The sequence below is a fragment of the Salmo trutta genome, chromosome 12 (assembly GCF_901001165.1).
Source record: "Salmo trutta chromosome 12, fSalTru1.1, whole genome shotgun sequence".
Taxonomy (NCBI): Eukaryota; Metazoa; Chordata; class Actinopteri; order Salmoniformes; family Salmonidae; genus Salmo; species Salmo trutta.
The window spans coordinates 53533862-53556808 of record NC_042968.1 but is presented as its reverse complement, the minus strand read 5'-3'; the positions used below and the strand labels follow the sequence as shown (position 1 = coordinate 53556808).

The following is a 22947-nucleotide window of genomic DNA, read 5'->3' as shown; positions in this document are numbered from 1 at the left end:
AATATTACTGATGTTTCACGTTAAAAATGGCCCTAAAGATTGATGCTCAACAACGTTTGACATACGAACGTAAATAGATTTTTTTTTTACTTTTCTACATTTTGAGTAGCCTACCGAATGCACTAACAACATGGAACAACATGGAGTTATTTGGACATAAATTATGAACTTTATCGAAAAAAACAACATTTGTTGTGGACCTGAGATTCCTGGAAGTGCCTTCTGATGAAGATTATTAAAGGTAAGGGAATATTTCTAATGTTATTTATGATTTTAGATGATTCCAACATGGCGGCTATCTGTATTGCGTAGTTTATTTTTCTGAGCAGAGTACTCAGATTATTGCAAAATGTGCTTTCCCAGTAAAGATATTTTGAAATCTGTCAATGCGGTTGCATTCAGGAGATGTTAATCTATAATTCTTTGAATAACAGTTTAATACTTTACCCACGTTTTATAATGAGTATTTTTTGTAAATTCACTGGCAGTTTTGGGGGAGACACATTTTCTCAACGACACGCGCCGATGTAAAAGGCTGTTTTTGGATAAAAATAGAACAAAAAATGCATGTATTGTCTAACATAATGTCCTAGGAGTGTCATCTGATGAAGATTGTCAAAAGTTAGAGCATAATTTTAGCAGGTTTTCTGCTTTTGGTGACGCCTGTCCTGGAATTGAAAATGGATGTGTGTACTTTTTTGGCTATGTACTCGCCTAACATAATCTAACTTTATGCTTTCGCCGTAAAGCCTCTTTGAAATCGGACAATGTGGTTTGATTAAGGAGATGTTTATCTTTTAAATGGTGTAAAATAGTTGATTGTTTGAGAAATTTAAATGATTCGATTTTTGCTGTTTTGAATTTCCCGCCATGCTAGCAATCCCGTCAGTGGGATTCTATCCCCAAGAGGTTTTAAGGAGCCATTTCATTAACAGAACAAAGCTTTGAAGAGCAATACAGACTACAGTATACCAACATGGCCCTCTGACTAAGAATGCACCATTTTTGTGGGAGAAATTTTGTGACTTGCTTTTTGCATTTTATGCTAAGATACAGCAGTTTGAGGCCACAGTAGAAGGAAGGGAGAGAGGAGAGCCCAGATACTACTGTCCATTCCAGGCCCTCCACTCATGACTGGGAAAGGTCTGGGGTGCAAGGAAGGTGGTAATGGTAGCGGTTAGGGAGGTTGGTCAGGAGGAGAGAAAGCAGGCTTGGCTAGGCCTTCAGTAGTATTTCCGTGCGGACGCTTTGGGATAGGGAGGGTAGGGGACTGGGGGAGGATGTTGGGGACTACCAGTTGAGACGGAAGATGGGGTGCTTGAGGAGTTCCCTGGAGGGGGGGCGGTCCGTGGGCTGCAGCTCCAGGCAGCGCAGGGTGACATCCCTCAGGCCCGCGGTCAGCTGGGGAGGGATGGAGGGTGCACAGGTGGCATTCGCAATCTGGGGGAGAGGGAGAGAGGAGGTGAGGGTGAAGTTAATTGAAATACTGAGCTATAGGGGATCATGTGACCCTTGAACGAGATGGCCGCATGAGCTCCGCACAAGTAGTTTACAATTCTTAATCTTACCTCCACTTCAAATTAAAACTCCATTAGCTTTAGTCAAAAAGTCATGGCGGCTACAAAAGGCGACATTACAGGTGACATTTTTACCCGGACTCGACCAATAGCCGCGGAAAAAGCCTCGAAGAAACAGCTAGCTTCAGAAAAAGATAGTGCCATTAGCCAGGAGCAAGAGGAACCGGCCCCATGTGAGGGCCAACAACTGCCAATCTCGCACTCTGTTGAAGACATCCTTTCTGAGCTAAGATCCCAACGTACAGAACTCAACATCAAATTAGATCACAATTATCTCAGCTCAGTGTGATGGGGGCAAGGTGACAACCCTGGAAAATTCTTTGCCTAACATCAACAACAAGATAACCATCAACGCGGGGCGCCTGGATGAAGCAGAGGGGCGAATCCTATCCATGGAAAAGTCACTGGCAGACGCCATGGAAACAATAGCATCTGCTAAAAAGAAAATAGAGCATCTGGAAGAGAAAACAGAGGACCTGGAAAAAAGGGGACGAAGGAATAACTGTGTTCTATTAAACCTGGCCAAAAAAGAAGAGGGAAACATGCCACTGATCCGCTACCTGCAAGACAAACTTCCTGAGTGGCTCCACCTGTCCACCGACAGGCCCATAGAACTGGAGAGAGCTCACCGAGCACTGAGGCCCCCACCAGCAGCCAGACAACCACCGTGCCCAATCATCATATGTTTCCTGAGATTCACCAAAAAGGAACGAGTCCTACAGGCGGCGAAAATCAGCACCATTACAGTGGGTAATGCCAAACTCACCTTACACCAAGACACGTCCGCTGGAATACGGCAAAAGCGCAGAGAGTTTGACGAGGTGAAGAAATACTCCATTGACCGAGGCATCTTTAGGGGATTCAAATACCAAAACAAGCTCAGGATTCTTCACCAAGGAGCCCTGCGACACCTCAAAACTCCCGAAGAGGCAAAAAGTTTTTTGAAGGACAATGCTGGCCACTGAGAAATGGACCAATGATTAATAGTGATTACTGTTATTACTAAAGGAGGTAAGACAACATATAGCCGCCATACAATGACCCACCCACCACGCTAAATGTCATTATAGCCGTCTAATTTGTATTTATTTTCTTTTAGCTGAGAGAGGGATAGGCCCTATAGCCTAACCTAGGCCTACTAAACTTTTATCCTACTTTATTTTTCCCCTTTTTTATTATTATTTACATAGGCCTCCACCATTTATAGCCTGTGGATTATGACACATTTACAGACTTAACGAGAGGCTCAATGTGTCAATTTTATGCCTATGGCCTTATTCTGTTGATAATTCGTTTTAATAAAAGCAAACAACTTATCCTATAGATCCATCTTAAGGAGTTGCTCCATCATTTCTGTTTTATTTGGTCCAAAACTGTTCCCGTTTTTCGGTACACAGAATTGAGACTGAGCGTGGGGTTAATAGATCCAACGGGATATATCGAGTTGTTTGGGAACTCGGCTGGGGTGTTCAGAGATTGGTCTTTTATGTACACCATTTATTTTTTATTTTATCTGATCGCAGCTGTAACTATTATCCACCTATACCCAGAGATGACTTGCACTAGAGTTTGCTTGATTACTGCTTGATGACATTGACTAGTACCTTAAATCTACTGACATGGAACTGCCATGGCCTAGGTCATGCAATAAAACGGAAAAAGATAGTATGTGCTCTAAAAAAGGAAAAAGCAAACATCACACTATCACAAGAGACGCACCTATGTGATGCCGAACATGCTAAACTCCGCAGAGCTTGGGTGGGACAGGTGTATTTCTCATCTTTCAAATCAAACTGTAGAGGCACAGCCATTCTTATCCATAAGCATGTTCCATTCATAAATGACAAAAACATATCTGATCCGGGGGGAGATTTATTCTGATAACTGAGTCACTGTATGGGAAATCAGTTACTATCTTAAACATATACGCCCCTAACACAGATACTCTTGCTTTCATGTCAAAAATGATAACCCTGTTCAATGAGCATTGTGTTTCCTTTGGAGTGCTGGCTGGAGATTTTAATTGTACCCTCAACCCAACCCTGGACAAATCATCTCAAGTCCCCACCACAAACCCTAAATCTGCAAAGATGTTGAACTCTCTTACTAATGAGATGGGACTGATAGGGCGGCAGGTAGCCTAGTGGTTAGAGCGTTGGACTAGTAACGGAAAGGTTGCAAGATCGAATCCCTGAGCTGACAAGGTAAAAATCTGTCGAACTGCCCCTGAACAAGGCAGTTAACCCACTGTTCCTAGGACGTCATTCTAAATAAGAATTTGTTCTTAACTGACTTGCCTAGTTAAATGAAGGTAAAATAGATATCTGGAGAGAGACTAATAGCTCATCTATGGACTATAAATACTACTCTAATGTCCATAACACCTACTCTTGTATACAGTTGAAGTCGGAAGTTTACATACACTTAGGTTGGAATCATTAAAACTAGTTTTTCAACCACTCCACTCATTTCTTGTTAACAAACTATAGGTTTGGCAAGTCGGTTAGGACATCTACTTTGTGCATGACAAGTAATTTTTCCAACAATTGTTTACAGTGTTTACACTGTGTCAAAATTCCAGTGGGTCAGAAGTTTACATACACTAAGCTGACTGTCCCTTTAAACAGCTTGGAAAATTATTTAGGCTTTAGAAGCTTTGATAGACTAATTGACATCATTTGAGTCAATTGGAGGTGTACCTGTGGATGTATTTCAAGGTCTACCTTCAAACTCAGTGCCTCTTTGCTTGAAATAATGGGAAAATCAAAAGAAATTAGCCAAGACCTCAGAAAATAAATTGTAGACCTCCACAAGTCTGGTTCCTTCTTGGGAGCAATTTCCAAATGTCTGAAGGTATCACGTTCATCTGTACAAACAATAGTACGCAAGTATAAACACCATGGGACCATGCAGCCATCATACCGCTCAGGAAGGAGACGTGTTCTATCTCCTAGAAATGAATGTACTTTGGTGCGAAAAGTACAAATCAATCTCAGAACAACTGCAAAGGACCTTGTGAAGATGCTGGAAGAAACAGGTACAAAAGTATCTATATCCACAGTAAAACGAGTTCTACACCAACATAACCTGAAAGGCCGCTCAGCAAGGAAGAAGCCACTGCTCCGAAACCGCCCTAAAAATGCCAGACTACGGTTTTCAACTGCACATGGGGACAAAGATAGTACTTTTGGAGAAATGTCACCTGGTCTGATGAAGCAAAAATAGAACTGTTTGGCTATAATGACCATCATTATGTTTGGAGGAAAACACTTGCAAGCCAAAGAACACCATCCCAATAGTGAAGCACGGCGGTGGCAGCATCATGTTGTGGGGGTGCTTTGCTGCAGGAGGGACTGGTGCACTTCACAAAATAGATAGCATCATGAAGGAGGAAAATTATGTGGATATATTGAAGCAACATCTCAAGTCATCAGTCAGGAAGTTAAAGCTTGGTCGCAAATGGATCTTCCCAAATGGACAATGACCCCAAGCATACTTCCAAAGTTGTGGCAAAATGGCTTAAGGACAACAAAGTCAAGGTATTGGAGTGGCCATCACAAAGCCCTGACCTCAATCCTATAAAATATTTGTGGGCAGAACTGAAAAAGCGTGTGCGAGCAAGGAGGCCTACAAACCTGACTCAGTTACACCAGCTCTGTCAGGAGGAAAGGGCCAAAATTCACCCAACTTGTTGTGAGAAGCTTGTGGAAGGCCTCCCGAAACATTTGACCTAAGTTAAACAATTTGAAGGCAACACTACCAAATACTAATTGAGTGTATGTAAACTTCTGACCCACTTGGAATGTGATGAAAGAAAGAAAAGCTGAAATAAATAATTCTCTCTACTATTATTCTGACATTTCACATTCTTAAAATAAAATGGTGATCCTAACTGACCTAAGACAGGGATTTTTAATAGTTTAAATGTATTTGTCTAAGGTGTATGTAAACTTCCGACTTCAACTGTAGATGACATTTTTATCCCAGAGATTTTCATAAATTCTGCCACGTGTACAATCGGACCCATAGCACTTTCAGATCACGCCTTTGTCCACCTCCGCTTAGACCTCTGCAAAAATATCCCGAGGTCAAAGAGCTGGAAATTCCACACCTCCAGGATATCAAACGAAGCGTTCCATACATTGGTTAGTACATGGATAGACAACTAAACTCTTGAACGTGCCGTCCTTGGCCAGCTCTCCTGCTATCTCTCTCAGAATGACCTTCTTGATCTTAATCAGTCAGGTTTCAAGACTGGGCATTCAACTGAGACTGCTCTTCTCTGTGTCACGGAGGCTCTCCGCACTGCTAAAGCTAACTCTCTCTCCTCTGCTCTCATCCTTCTAGACCTATCTGCTGCCTTTGATACCGTGAACCATCAGATCCTCCTCTCCACCCTCTCCGAGCTGGGCATCTCCGGCGCGGCCCACGCTTGGATTGCGTCCTACCTGACAGGTCGCTCCTACCAGGTGGCGTGGCGAGAATCTGTCTCCGCACCACGTGCTCTCACCACTGGTGTCCCCCAGGGCTCTGTTCTAGGCCCTCTCCTATTCTCACTATACACCAAGTCACTTGGCTCGGTCATATCCTCACATGGTCTCTCCTATCATTGCTACGCAGACGACACACAATTAATCTTCTCCTTTCCCCCTTCTGATAACCAGGTGGCGAATCGCATCTCTGCATGTCTGGCAGACATATCAGTGTGGATGACGGCTCACCACCTCAAGCTGAACCTCGGCAAGACGGAGCTGCTCCTCCTCCCAGGGAAGGACTGCCCGTTCCATGATCTCGCCATCACGGTTGACAACTCCCTTGTGTCCTCCTCCCAGAGTGCTAAGAACCTTGGCGTGACCCTGGACAACACCCTGTCGTTCTCCACTAACATCAAGGCGGTGACCCGATCCTGTAGGTCCATGCTCTACAACATTCGCAGAGTACGACCCTGCCTCACACAGGAAGCGGCGCAGGTCCTAGTCCAGGCACTTGTCATCTGCCGTCTGGATTACTGCAACTCGCTGTTGGCTGGGCTCCCTGCCTGTGCCATTAAACCCCTACAACTCATACAGAACGCCGCAGCCCGTCTGGTGTTCAACCTTCCCAAGTTCTCTCACGTCACCCCGCTCCTCCGCTCTCTCCACTGGCTTCCAGTTGAAGCTCGCATCCGCTACAAGTCCATAGTGCTTGCCTACGGAGCTGTGAGGGGAACGGCACCTCCGTACCTTCAGGCTCTGATCAGGCCCTACACCCAAACAAGGGCACTGCGTTCATCCACCTCTGGCCTGCTCGCCTCCCTACCTCTGAGGAAGCACAGCTCCCGCTCAGCCCAGTCAAAACTGTTCGCTGCTCTGGCACCCCAATGGTGGAACAAGCTCCCTCACGACGCCAGGACAGCGGAGTCAATCACCACCTTCCGGAGACACCTGAAACCCCACCTCTTTAAGGAATACCTGGGATAGGATAAAGTAATCCTTCTACCCCCCCCCCAAAAGATTTAGATGCACTATTGTAAAGTGGTTGTTCCACTGGATATCTTAAGGTGAATGCACCAATTTGTAAGTCACTCTGGATAAGAGCGTCTGCTAAATGACTTAAATGTAAATGTAAACTACACACAAGACAACAAAGACTCCTGTTTCTCCGGCCACAATGTGGGACGCTGCCAAAGCCACACTAAGAGGTCATATAATTGCATATGCTCCCTCTAATAAAAAAGCAATGGAAGCACACAGGTTAGATCTTGAGAGGGGAGCTGGAACGATGTGAAAAAGTACATAAACAATCCCCAGACAGAGCCTCCTGGAGTCAACTTAAAGCAGCCAAAGCCAAACTGAACTTGGACTATACTCGGGAGATAAAAAAATATGTTTTCTTTACTAAACAGAAATACCATGAGTATAGCAATAGGCCTAGTAAATTGCTTGCTTACCAATTTAAAAAAGAGCAGTCAGTGCGTACAATCATGGCCATCCGAACAGCAGATGACGAGGTCACATTTTATTTATTTATTTGTTTAACCTTTATTTAACCAGGAAAAGCCCATTGAGAACCAGAGTCTCTTTTTCAACGGAGACCTGGCCAAGAAGGCAGCAACAATCAATACATTACAGAATTAAATATACAACATGATCCAGCCTAAAAAAAGCATTTACACTCCTCCATAACAGTCTCCCATCAATATTTTAAATTAATTCAATGGCACTAACATCTAGATGAAGCATGGATTGTAGATTATTCTATGCATCTGGTGAGCAAGTAGAGAAGGCAGTCTTGCCTAATACTGTGAATGTCCTGGGGACTTTAAGTAGCAACCACCTAGCACACCAGGTATGGTAACTGCTGGTGGTGAAGGAGACCAGACTACAGAGGTGAAGAGGGAGTTTACCCAAAAGGCCTTTGTAGATGAACACATACAAATCTATCTTTCTGTGCATAAAAAATGAGGTCCAACCTACCATTTGGTACAATGTGCAATGGTGGGCGAGTGACTTGGCATTTGTAATAAAGCGCAAGGCTGCATGATAAACAGAGTCCAGTCTCTGTAAGACGGAGGAGGTTGCATGCATATACAACAAGTCACCATAATCAATTACAGAGAGAAAAGTGGCCTGAACAAGTTTCTTTCTAGCCATAAGCGGGAAGCAAGCCTTATTATGAAAAGAAAAACCCAATTTAAATTTAAGCTTTGTCACAAGATTATCCACATGAACTTTAAAGGACATCTTGTCATCCAACCAAATACCTAGGTATTTGTAGGATGACACTTTTTCAATGGATAAGCCACCAGATGTGACAATGCTAACGTTCTCTGGCAGAGTTCTAGCTCTGGTAAAGGTCATGAATTTAGTTTGTTGTACATTCAAGACCAGTTTGAGACCATAAAGGGAGGCCTGCAGTGACTGAAAAGCAGTCTGGAGCTCTTCAACAGCCGGAACCAGAGAAGGAGCACATGAGTATATAACTGCATCATCTGCATACAGATGTAGCTTTGCTGGTTGCATCCCATTTCTCAAATCGTTAATACAAATTGTGAACAACACAGGAGCTAAAATGGAACACTGGGGCACACCTATATTAATCTAAAGAAAGCTAGACTTGTGATTGTCAGTATATACGCATTGTGTTCTGTCAGAAATGTAGTTCCTAAACCAATTTACTGCCCCTTCACTGAGATAAATCCACAAACAGAGCAGCACAATGTTGCTTTTTATATCAAGTGCATTTCTGATGTCTTTTCCCACTGCCATAGCTGCAGTTGTGGTGCTGTGCCCCGATCTAAAGCCAGACTGAACCCCGCTCAGTATGTTCTTTTCATTGAAGAAGTTTTTTTAACTGTGAGTTCACTAGGGATTCATAGACCTTGGACAGGATAGGGAGTTAGAGAGAGGACGATAGTTATTAGCATCTGAGGGATCTCCACCCTTTAGCAGTGGGAGGATGTAAGCTGATTTCCAAATGCTGGGTATGGAATTGGTCAAGAGACTCAAGTTGAAATTGTGAGCCACAGGTTCAGTAATAATACCAGCTGCTATCTTTAAGAGGTAGGGGTCCAGGTTGTCTGGACCTGAAGACTTTTTAGTGTCTATTGCCTTTAGTGATTTATAGACCTCAGTATAAGAAACGGGATCAAAATGAAATGGTTCACATGAGGGCCTATATCATAGTTTACTGTAATAGAGCTTACATTAGAGGCCTGGGCCCCACCATTATCAAAATCTGAATCAGCAGATATGAAGTGCTTGTTAAAACCCCCTACAATATTGGCTTTATCCTTCACACATATGATCCAAATAAGATACATTTAACTTTTCATGATTTTTAGAGCAAACTATAGCACCCCTTCTGAAAAAACCTACACTCGATCCCTCCGATGTCAACAACTACAGACCAGTATCCCTTCTTTCTTTTCTCTCCAAAACTCTTGAACGTGCCGTCCTTGGCCAGCTCTCCTGCTATCTCTCTCAGAACGACCTTCTTGATCCTAATCAGTCAGGTTTCAAGACTGGGCATTCAACTGAGACTGCTCTTCTCTGTGTCACGGAGGCTCTCCGCACTGCTAAAGCTAACTCTCTCTCCTCTGCTCTCATCCTTCTAGACCTATCTGCTGCCTTTGATACTGTGAACCATCAGATCCTCCTCTCCACCCTCTCCGAGCTGGGCATCTCCGGCGCGGCCCACGCTTGGATTGCGTCCTACCTGACAGGTCGCTCCTACCAGGTGGCGTGGCGAGAAGCTGTCTCCGCACCACGTGCTCTCACCACTGGTGTCCCCCAGGGCTCTGTTCTAGGCCCTCTCCTATTCTCGCTATACACCAAGTCACTTGGCTCTGTCATATCCTCACACGGTCTCTCCTATCATTGCTATGCAGACGACACACAATTAATCTTCTCCTTTCCCCCTTCTGACAACCAGGTGGCGAATCGCATCTCTGCATGTCTGGCAGACATATCAGTGTGGATGACGGATCACCACCTCAAGCTGAACCTCGGCAAGACGGAGCTGCTCTTCCTCCCGGGGAAGGACTGCCCGTTCCATGATCTCGCCATCACGGTTGACAACTCCCTTGTGTCCTCCTCCCAGAGTGCTAAGAACCTTGGCGTGATCCTGGACAACACCCTGTCGTTCTCCACTAACATCAAGGCGGTGACCCGATCCTGTAGGTTCATGCTCTACAACATTCGCAGAGTACGACCCTGCCTCACACAGGAAGCGGCGCAGGTCCTAATCCAGGCACTTGTCATCTCCCGTCTGGATTACTGCAACTCGCTGTTGGCTGGGCTCCCTGCCTGTGCCATCAAACCCCTACAACTCATCCAGAACGCCGCAGCCCGTCTGGTGTTCAACCTTCCCAAGTTCTCTCACGTCACCCCGCTCCTCCGCTCTCTCCACTGGCTTCCAGTTGAAGCTCGCATCCGCTACAAGACCATGGTGCTTGCCTATGGAGCTGTGAGGGGAACGGCACCTCCGTACCTTCAGGCTCTGATCAGGCCCTACACCCAAACAAGGGCACTGCGTTCATCCACCTCTGGCCTGCTCGCCTCCCTACCTCTGAGGAAGCACAGTTCCCGCTCAGCCCAGTCAAAACTGTTCGCCGCTCTGGCACCCCAATGGTGGAACAATCTCCCTCACGATGCCAGGACAGCGGAGTCAATCACCACCTTCCGGAGACACCTGAAACCCCACCTCTTTAAGGAATACCTGGGATAGGATAAAGTAATCCTTCTAACCCCCCCCCCTTTAAAGGATTTAGATGCACTATTGTAAAGTGTTTGTTCTACTGGATATTATAGGTGAATGCACCAATTTGTAAGTCGCTCTGGATAAGAGCGTCTGCTAAATGACTTAAATGTAAATGTACTTCTGAGAGAAAACATACTGATGCAGAACTCCATTCCTTCCTAGAGGGAATCTTGCTACCAAAACTATCAGAGACCGACCAAGAAGATCTCAACTCCCCCTTCACTCCTGAGGAGGTCCTGGAGGCTATTATCTCCATGCCACCTAAAAAGTCACCAGGCCCAGATGGATTTCCCAGAGAGTTCTGCAAAGTTTTTTAGCACCAGTTTAGCCCTATTTTCATGCCAATGCTGGCTGATTTTTCCAAAAACCGAGCTCTCCCAGACTCAATGTAAACAACCCTCATTACAGTGTTGCTCAAAAAAGACAAGGACCCTCTATCCTGCTTGCCCTTCCGGCCCATAAGCTTGTTGGATTTTGACTGCAAAATAATTACCAAATTGCTCGCCAAAAGACTAAATACTCTTATTCCCAAAATAATAAAAGCGGACCAAACTGGATTTATTAGAGACAGGTACTCTTCTGATAACATTGCCATCTTTTTGATATTATTGATCAAGTAAACGCACAGAAGACCCCTGTCCTGCTGGCTTCACTGGATGCTGAGAAGGAGTTTGACAGGATGGAGTGGAGCTTTCTGTTCTCAGTCTTAGAAAAGTTCAATATGGGCCCAAACTTTATTAAATGGATTAAGTCCCTATACTCACATCCAAATGCCATGGTGACTATTAACGGACTGAACTCTGACAGATTCCCTTTCGGACATGGCACAAGACAAGGATGCTCGCTGTCCCCACTGCTCTATTTGTTGGGGGCGGAGCCTTTGGCAGAGTTGATAAGGAGCAAACCAAGTATTATGGGTGTTTCTGCAAGTGGCCTGCAGCACAAGATTTCGCTCTACGCGGGTGACGTCTTGCTCTACATATCCAACCCTGAGAAATCCCTCCCTTCCATTTTAGACACAATTTCTCAGTATGGCAAGTTGTCAGGATATAAGATACATTTTAACAAATCCACTGTTTGCCCTCTCAATCTTACACTCAACAGCTCTATGAAGAGTTCAATATACTGCTCCTGAAGACACTCTGTCCGTTCCAATGGAAGACACAGGGGTTTCAATACCTTGGGATCTTTGTAACCAGATCTGAATTGCCTTTTCAAGGAAAATGATCTCCCACTCCTGGATAAAATCAAGAACGATCTCCACTCTATCGAAACCTGAATCTAAAGGTGGTCTTGCCCTTCCCTCCATTCAATTGTACTACTGGTCTGCCCAAATCCACAACATGCTAACATGGATAACAAACAGACAAGACTCAATGTGGATTCAGAGAGAGGCCCAAATCCTGTGGTTCATTGCCCCTAAGCTCAATTATATTAATTAATAACTTTAGTGAAGTGGGTAACATAACCAAAACCTTTGTGATTTACAGCACCCTATAAGCATGGAGGGACTGTAAGAAATACCTTGGCATTTCCTCCCAAATATGTTCTCACTCGCCTATAGTATGCAACCCAGACTTGCCAAAAGCCCGGATTGATGCCAACTTTAATCTTTGGCATACTCTAGGGATCAGGATCTTTTCAGACCTGCTTCATCAGAAAACCACTGCTGAAATCCTTTCAAGAGCTCTGCAGTGAATTCAATGTGCCAAGATCAATTTTTTTTTTAAATCTTCAAATTAGACAGTCATTTCTTCATTTACGTTAAAGGGCAGGTTTAGAGCTCAGCTGAATGAAGTTGAGACCCTTCTTGCTACAGCACAATCCATCAAAATCTCCTATATCTATAGACTCCTTTCTGAGAAAGAGGGCTGCTACTTTACTCCTTTGAAAATAATCTGAGAAAAGGACCTTTGTCTGACTATCAGTGATGAGTTATGGGCGGATGTTTGCGACAGGGTATACTGCTCCTCTACAAATGTAAAAATGGAAGAATCTTATTACACATTTTTGTAAAGATTTTATTACACCCCAGTGAGACTCCATAGAATGAATACAGACATTTCAACCTGACTGTAAAATATGTATCTCTGAAAATGGAACCTACAGTGGGGGAAAAAAGTATTTGATCCCCTGCTGAATTTGTACGTTTGCCCACTTACAAAGAAATGATCAGTCTATAATTTTAATGGTAGGTTTATTTGAACAGTGAGAGAGAATAACAAAATACTCCAGAAAAACGCATGTCAAAAATGTTATAAAATGATTTGCATTTTTATGAGGGAAATAAGTATTTGACCCCTCTGCAAAACATGACTTAGTACTTGGTGGAAAAACCGTTGTTGGCAATCAGAGGTCAGACGTTTCTTGTAGTTGGCCACCAGGTTTGCACATATCTCAGGAGGGATTTTGTCCCACTCCTCTTTGCAGATCTTCTCCAAGTCATTAAGGTTTCGAGGCTGACGTTTGGCAACTCAAACCTTCAGCTCCCTCCACAGATTTTCTATGGGATTAAGGTCTGGAGACTGGCTAGGCCACTCCAGTACCTTAATGTGCTTCTTCTTGAGCCACTCCTTTGTTGCCTTGGCCGTGTGTTTTGGGTCATTGTCATGCTGGAATACCCATCCACGACCCATTTTCAATGCCCTGGCTGAGGGAAGGAGGTTCTCACCCAAGATTTGACGGTACATGGCCCCGTCCATCATCCCTTTGATACGGTGAAGTTGTCCTGTCCCCTTAGCAGAAAAACACCCCCAAAGCATAATGTTTCCACCTCCATGTTTGACGGTGGAGATGGTGTTCTTGGGGTCATAGGCAGCATTCCTCCTCCTCCAAACACGGCGAGTTGAGTTGATGCCAAAGAGCTCCATTTTGGTCTCATCTGACCAAAACATTTTCACCCAGTTGTCCTCTGAATCATTCAGATGTTCATTGGCAAACTTCAGACGGGCATGTATATGTATTCATGAGCAGGGGGACCTTGCGGGCGCTGCAGGATTTCAGTCCTTCACGGCGTAGTGTGTTACCAATTGTTTTCTTGGTGACTATGGTCCCAGCTGCCTTGATATCATTGACAAGATCCTGCCGTGTAGTTCTGGGCTGATTCCTCACCGTTCTCATGATCATTGCAACCCCACGAGGTGAGATCTTGCATGGAGCCCCAGGCCGAGGGATATTGACAGTTCTTTTGTGTTTCTTCCATTTGCGAATAATTGCACCAACTTTTGTCACCTTCTCACCAAGCTGCTTGGCGATGGTCTTGTAGCCCATTCCAGCCTTGTATAGGTCTACAATCTTGTCCCTGACATCCTTGGAGAGCTCTTTGGTCTTGGCCATGGTGGAGAGTTTGGAATCTGATTGATTGATTGCTTCTGTGGACAGGTGTCTTTTTTACAGGTAACAAGCTGCGGTTAGGAGCACTCCCTTTAAGAGTGTGCTCCTAATCTCAGCTCGTTACCTGTATTAAGGATACCTGGGAGCCAGAAATCTTTCTGATTGAGAGGGGGTCAAATACTTATTTCCCTCATTAAAATGCAAATCAATTCATAACATTTTTGACATACGTTTTTCTGGATATTTTTGTTGTTATTCTGTCTCTCACTGTTCAAATAAACCTACCATTAAAATTATAGACTGATCCTTTCTTTATCAGTGGGCAAACGTACAAAATCAGCAGCGGATCAAATACTTTTTCCCCCCACTGTACATGCATGTATTTTGGAGTTGTAGAAAGCTTACCAGATTTTGGCAATCTATACATACTGCTAAACAGAAAATATTAGATATACAGTTTGATATGACCCTGTGTGTCTATCTTCAATGTATGCATACTGCTGCACAGAACATACTAGATATACAGTTTGATATTAACCTGTCACGACTTCCACCGAAGGTGGCTCCTCTCCCTGTTCAGGTGGTGCTCGGCGGTCGTCGTCGCCGGCCTACTAGCTGCCACCTCTCCCATTTTCCTTTTCATTTAGTTCTGTCTGGTTTTACACACCTGTGTCTTGTTTTGTTTGATTTCGGTGGGTTTATATTTCCCCCAGCAGGTTAAGCTGTGTGCGGGATTATTTTTCTGTAGGCAACATGTAAGGGGTGCGTGCCTGCACCACGGGCGTTGTTTGTTGTTTGTACGGTATGTGTTTTACCGTGGACATTTTGCTTGTGGCATAACGGAGTTGAGATTTCTCCCCTGTATGTGTCGTTGTGTTTTTCGGATCTGCCAAAATAAACGGTGGATTTTCCTGGAACCCTTCTGCTCTCCTGCTCCTGATTCCACACACCCCCCTCCATCGAGAGGCTCTGTTACATAACCTGTGTGTCTATCTTCAATCTATACATACTGCTAAACAGAAAATATTAGATATACAATTTGATATGACCCTGTGTGTCTATCTTCAATCTATACATACTGCTACACAGAAAATATTACATACAGTTTGATATGACCCTGTGTGTCTATCTTCAATCTATACATACTGCTGCACAGAACATACTAGATATAGAGTTTGATATGACCCTGTGTGTCTATCTTCAATCTATTCATACTGCTGCACAGAACATACACAGGTTAATATCAATCTGTATATTTTGTATCTATCTTCAATCTATAATAACTGCTGTACAGAACATACTAGATATACAATTTGATATGACCCTGTGTGTCTATCTTCAATCTATACATACTGCTGCACAGAACATACTAGATATAGAGTTTGATATGACCCTGTGTGTCTATCTTCAATCTATTCATACTGCTGCACAGAACATACACAGGTTAATATCAATCTGTATATTTTGTATCTATCTTCAATCTATAATAACTGCTGTACAGAACATACTAGATATACAATTTGATATGACCCTGTGTGTCTATCTTCAATCTATACATACTGCTGTACAGAACATACTAGATATACAGTTTGATATTAACCTGTGTATCTATCTTCTTAATGCCCAGCGGGACTTTGTTCTTGATCCTGACAGAGAACATTTGTTTATGACTATCACATACTTTGCTAAGAAATGTATTCTCCTATTGTGGGCTTCTAATACTTCTCCTACATTTAAAATGTGGATTGACCAGATTGTTCACTTTCTTCCTCTTGAAAAGGTCACTTATGACCTCCGCAAGAGACATCCCAAGTTTGATAGACTCTGGTCTCCACTACTCAACTATATTTCACATTGGACAGAGTGAATGGGGTGATTAGGGAAATGTGTAAGGTGCTATAAAAACGAATGATGTGCTCGTCATCTCAGTTAGGCTGGAAATAGCTAATAGGATCACTGATAGTGCTGCTGCAAGTTTGCTTGTTTTGTTTTATATTTTATTATATTATTTATGTCTGCCACATCTGTGAATGTGGAATGTGTTTTGTTGGTTGATTGAAAAACAAGAAAACAATAAAACTTTGAATTGGAAATACTGAGCTATATTGTATGATCCACAAAGTAGGGAAATTATATTATTTTATACTAATATAATTGCTCAGAGAAAAATATTTAGTTTAACTAGTAATATTATTTTTTCTCAAAGAGCTAGGGATCAAAATTATTGATAACCCTGTTTTGAATACCTTTCAATAACTCACCTTGCGAGGAGAACAGCACTGAGGATTGGGATGGATCTTAGACCATTCCTCCATACAGAATCTTTCCAGATTCTTGATATCCTTTATCTGCGCTTATGGACTGCCCTCTTCAATTCAAACCACAGGTTTTCAATGGGGTTCAAGTCCAGAGGGAGACTGAAATATTGATTTTGTGGTCAATTAACCATTTCTTAATGGATTTTGATGTGTGCTTGGGTTTACTGTCTTGCTGGAAGATCCACTTGCAGAGTGTCAGCCTCCTTCCTGGCAGAGGCAACTAGGTTGTTGGGTAAAATGTCCTGGTACAGGGCAAAGTTCATGATGTTGTTGACCTTAACAAGGGCTCCAGGACCAGAAGAAGCAAAATAGCCCCATAACATCAAAGATCCACCACCCTGTTTTACAGAAGGTATGGGGTTCTTATCTGCTTTTGCATCTTTCTTTCGACCCAAAATCCACCACTGGTGTGCGTGGCCAAAGTGTTCTATTTTCATGTCATCTGATCATAGTACCGGTTCCAGTTTAAGTGTAACAGTAAAACGAGTTCTACACCAACATAACCTGAAAGGCCGCTCAGCAAGGAAGAAGCCACTGCTCCAAAACCGCCATAAAAATGCCAGACTATGGTTTGCAACTGCACATGGGGACAAAAATTGTAATTTTGGAGAAATGTCTTCTGGTCTGATTAAACAAAAATGTAACTGTTTGGCCATAATGACCATTATTATGTTTGGAGGAAAAAGGGTGAGGCTTGCAAGCCGAAGAACACCATCCCAATAGTGAAGCACGGGGGTGGCAGCATCATGTTGTTTGGGTGCGTTGCTGCAGGAGGGACTGGTGCACTTCACAAAATAGATGGCATCATGAGGTAGGAAAATTATGTGGATATCTTGAAGTAACATCTCAAGACATCAGTCAGGAAGTTAAAGCTTGGTTTGAAATGGGTCTTCCAAATGGAAAATGACCCCAAGCATACTTCCAAAGTTGTGGCAAAATGGCTTAAGGACAACAAAGTCAAGGTATTGGAGTGGCCATCACAAAGCCCTGATCTCAATCCTATAGAAAATTTGTGGGCAGAACTGAAAGAGCGTGTGCGCGCAAGGAGGCCTACAAACCTGACTCAGTTACACCAGCTCTGTCAGGAGGAATGGGCCAAAATTCACCCAACTTATTGTGGGAAGCTTGTGGAAGGCAACCCAAAATATTTGACCCAAGTTAAACAATTTGAAGGCAATGCTCCGAAATACTAATTGAGTGTATGAAACTTCTGACCCACTGGGAATGTGATGAAAGAAATAAAATCTGAAATAAATAATTCCCTCTACTATTACATTCTCTCGACATTTCACATTCTTAAAATAAAGTGGTGATCCTAATTGACCTAAGACAAGGGATTTTTACTAGGATTAAATGTCAGGAATTGTGAAAAACTGAGTTTAAATGTATTTGGCTAAGGTGTATGTAAACTTCCAACTTCAACTGTACATGATGAGATTATTATGGACAGCCAAGCATCGATCATCATGTCACCAGAATAAGATATTTATTGGAAAGGAGTGTGAAGCTCATTACCCTGTGAAGTTCATCATAATTTATTTAATCTGCAGACTAATAAACTGCATGCTTTCCAAAGTCATAGTGGGAGGACCAGACAATATCACTGTGTGGGTCGAATTTACTTCAATATGATGGTTGTTATATCAATATTTGTGCATAAAAGCGTTTTTATTTCTCGCATAAAAATATCCCACCTTTTCTAGCGTATTTTTTTGTGTCAATATGTGGAAAGTTTACTGTAAAAATTGCTGATCCCATCAAGCTTGTCATGACATGTTTTATCCGAAATGTACTTTAGGTTGGATGTACTTTAGGTTGGATGGAAACCTAGTTATTGAAAACCTGTGGGATACCTAGTCAGTGGTACAACTGAATGGATTCAACTGAAATGTGTCTTCCACATCTAACCCAACCCCTCTGAATCAGAGAGGTGCGGGGGGCTGCCATAATCGACATCTACGTCTTCGGCGGCAGGGAACAGTGGGTTAACTGCCTTGCTCAGTGGCAGAAAAACTGATTTTTACCTTGTCAGCTCAGGGATTCAATCCAGCAACCTTTCAGATACTGGCCCAATGCTCTAACCACTAGGCTACCTGCCGGGCAGTCCATCAGCGCAGATGAAGGATATCAAGGATCTGGAAAGATTCTGCATAGAGGAATGATCTAAAATCACTTACAATGTGTTCTCCAATCTCATAATATTCTGCCTGAAAATGGAATTATGTGGAATTACGTTTTTCGAAATGACCTTAACATTTATCTGTAAGGTCTCAGTCAAGCAGTACATTTTAAAACAAAGATTCAACCACAAAAATCAGGGAGGTATTCCAAAACCTCGCAAATAAGGGCACCTATCGGTAGATGGGTAAAAGGCAAAAAAGCAGACATTGAATATCTCTTTGAGCATGGTGAAGTTAATTATACTTTGGATGGTGTATCAATACACCCAGTCACTACAAAGATACAGGCGTCCTTCCTAACTAGGTTGCCGGAAAGAGGCCAATGGTGACTTTAAAACAGCTACAGAGTTAAATGGCTGTGATAGAAGAAAACTGAGGATGGATCAACAACATTGCAGTTACTCCACAATACTAACCTAATAGACAAAGTGAAAAGGAAGGAAACCTATACAGAATAAAAAATATTCCAAAACATGCATCCTGTTTGCAACAAGGCACTAAATTAATACTACAAAAAATGTGGCAAAGGAATTCACGTTTTGTCCTGAATACAAACTGTTATGTTTGGGGCAAATCCAATACAACACATTACTGAGTACCACACCCCATATTTTCAAGTATAGTTATGGGTATGCTTGTAACTCTTAAGGATTGGGTAGTTTTTCAGGATAAAAAATAAATGGAATGGAGCTAAGCACAGGTAAAATCCTAGAGTAAAACATGTCTGCTTTCCATCAGACACTGGGAGATTAATGAACTTTTCAGCAAGAGAATAACCTAAAACACAAGGCCAAATCTACACTGGAGTTGCTTAGCAAGAAGACAGTGAGTGTTCCTGAGTGGCCAAGTTGTTGTCTAGCAATGATAAACAACCAATTTGACAGAGATTGAATACTTTTTGTTTTTAGAATAGTGGGCAAATGTTGCCCAATACAGCTGTGGAAAGGTCTTAGAGACAGCTGTAATCGCTGCCAAAGGTGCTTCTATGAAGTATTGACTTAGGTGTCTGAATATAGAATATAATATATAGATTTTTCTGTATTTAATTTTCAATCAATTAGCAAACATTTTTAAAAACATGTTTTCACTTTGTCATTATGGGGTATTGGTGAGAAGAAGAAAAACATATTTAATAAATTTTGAATTCAGGCTGTAACACCAAAAAAATTTGGAACAATTCAAGGGGTATGAATGCTTTCTGAAGTCACTAGAGTACTGTATGTCTTTTACAACTATACGTGAGTCTTTACAGCTATATGTGTGCTTTTTCAGCTATATGTGTGTACATCAATCAATATAAAGTAATGTTGTGGTAGTATATCGTGTGAATTCTTTCAGTTCAAGCCTTACAAGCAGAGAGTGCCAACTCCATCTAGTTGGGGAAAACACTGATTGTGCAGTTTTTTGTGGGTCGCATATTCAATGATAATGCTAAAGACCAACAATAAAATGTCTAGGTATAGGATATTTCTGGTCCTGAAGACAAATTGATCACATATCTAAGTGACTGGACATGGTTTCCTTAAAATCCTAACTTTGTGGCTTTAATTATAATAATAATAATAATAATAATAATAATAATATATGCCCTTTAGCAGACACTTTTATTCAAAGAGACTTGTAGTCATGCGTGCACACATTTTTCACATTGGGTGGCCCCAGGAATCAAACCCACAATCCTGACATTTCAAGCGCCATGCTCTACTAACTGAGCAATACAGGACCACACTACTTGTATTGACGGTACCTTGAATATGAGGGCCAGATGGTTGGAGTGTTTTTCAGCGTTCCAGGGGGGCTTGGCACACGACATCTCGATGATGGCACAGCCCACACTCCACACATCACAGCTCCGGCCGTACTGCTGTCCACGTAGCACCTACAGAGTCAACCATACACTGAATGTATCAACATATGGACAAATACATTACGTTTATTGAATTTAAGCATTTAATGCACGCACCCACTAAACACGCACACTTAACTCTACTCCATTCATAGTCTTTAATGTGCAAATAGCGGCAGAATGGACCGAAATGGCAAGCCATTGTTTTACAGCACTTGACTGGGTGTTGTTGAGGAGTGGCATAGTTACACAACAGACTTATTTTTGGTGGATGGACACATAATGTCAAACCAAAGGATGTGACTCGGCCAACGAGTTAAATTTATCACGGAGCCTCCCATCATGTTTTGTTGGGTCTGTATTTAGTTGCCCTCTTTCTTCATTCTTTATCACGACTATGGCTTCAATTAATTCTGAGGCCAAATCTTGCTTTCTTATGTTTGGGGTAGGATATTTAAATGTCAATGGCTTCTGACAAATATTTTTTTCCGCGGCGAAACACAGCCGCCATTATGCAGGCCATTCAGAATCACGTGTCCGCTGGGGAACTGAACTAAAGTGGATTTAGATTTCTCAGTAACTCCCAAATTAAAGAAAATGATAATCCCTTTTGAGAGAGGGCCCCCACAATGGAGTCCGGACCTTTAATGCCTTGTTACTACTGTGGCTCCCAAAACCTTGTTAAATTAGGAGGGAGTTCAGCTGTGAAATCCCTATCACAGCACAGCAGCCTAGTTCATTATCAGCATCCTCAGGGACCTCTTCAAAAAAACAGCCCCCACAGAAGGCTACTGCTTTTGCCGCTGTTTCTTCTTTCTCTTTCAGATCCTCTCCACAAACAGGATACAGAGGATTGAGAGGTTTTGATCTTAGGGCATTCGTTTAAGTGGCAGAATTTTCTAGCTTTATGCTCACAAGCTTCATGCCAGCCATCACGTGTACACAGTGTGTGTGTGTGTTTGAAATGCTCTGAGGCTCTGGTTAAAAGTAGTGCACTATAAATGCCAGGAAGAGAGTGCTAATTCTGACACAGATTTAGTCTCTCTCTCTCATCCATGTTTACCTCGGGGGCCATGAAGGCGATGGTTCCCAGGAGTTGGCCTTGGAACTCCCCTGCTCCAGTGCCCTTAGAGGCCAGTCTGGCAGCAGCCCCGAAGTCGGCTATACGTAGCCTCTGACCTGTGCTGTCAATCAGCAGGTTGGCACCTGGGGGAGAGAGAGAGTGGAGTGGGTGAAGGGTAGTTATTGAAGAGATAGGATGTCCTGACCAGTTAAAATCCCAAGCTCTTATTATAGTAAGCCCCCACAGGCAAAAGCTAAAATGTGGAACACATAAATGAGTTTGTTTGTGTCCTGGGTCAAGCACATAGGGGCTTGCCATCCCCCCTCCTTCAGCTCTGTGACAGGCAGCACAATTTCAGCAGGGATTTCCTGTGTGCTGGTGGTTGGTTGTGTGTGTGTGTGTGTGTGTGTGTGTGTGTGTGTGTGTGTGTGTGTGCACTCACCTTTGATGTCTCTGTGGATGATCTGATTCTCATGGAGGTAGGCCAGGCCTCGGAGCAGCTGCTCCGTGTAGTTGATGATCACAGCCTCCTTGAAGGCCCCGTACTTGTTCAAGAGATGGGACACACTCCCACCTGGACACAAAAGAGAGAGGATAAACCATAGAGATAGAATTACTATAACCTAATCATTCTATTTCTAAGGGAGCAACAAGTGTGATTGTAATAGGAGGGAGGACAATGCTTCATGGTAGGAGGGATAGGGTCAAAAGTTACAATATCTACTATGACGTTAAACTTCTGGCATTTCTTAATTAGTTACATGAAGTTATTGCAGCTGATACATATTCATCCCGTAACTTGGTAGTTCACTCATTAGTAATACATTTTACATTACATTTTAGTAATTTAGCAGACGCTCTTATCCAGAGCGACTTACAGTAGTGAATGCATACATTTCATTAAAAAAAATTCCGTACTGGTCCCCCGTGGGAATACAAGTTCAATTAATACTATACATTTTGAAAAGTAAAAAAATAAATAATGAATGATCATGTCACAAAGATAAAAAGCAGGAAACAATAATCTATCAAATTAGATTTAAAAAAAATAGAAAATAGATTTTCTATAGGCTAAATCAAACTGGATTGATTTGAATTGAACAAAGGATGAAAGCGGGAAACATTTTTTCAAGGTTAGATCTGTCATCATCAAAGGCCCTTACCTGCCATCCACTCTACCATCAGGTTGTAGTTGCTCTTCTCGCAGGTGGCCCCCATCATGCGGATTATGTTGGGGTGGTTGAGGTGGGCCATCATCTGGATCTCCTCCCTCAGAGCCTCCACCACCTCCTCCTGCTCCGACGATGTGTTCCTCACATACGTCACCTAGATGGAGAGGACACACACACTCATGGTTATTAGGGGATGAAAGAGCTGGACATTCTCTTTA

General features: G+C 42.8%; 1 pseudogene; it reads right to left on the bottom strand.

The window, feature by feature from the left end:
• Positions 1-1290: 1290 nt before the first annotated feature.
• Positions 1291-22947, bottom strand: part of LOC115202571 (mitogen-activated protein kinase kinase kinase 1-like) — a 58869-nt pseudogene continuing 37212 nt past the window's right edge.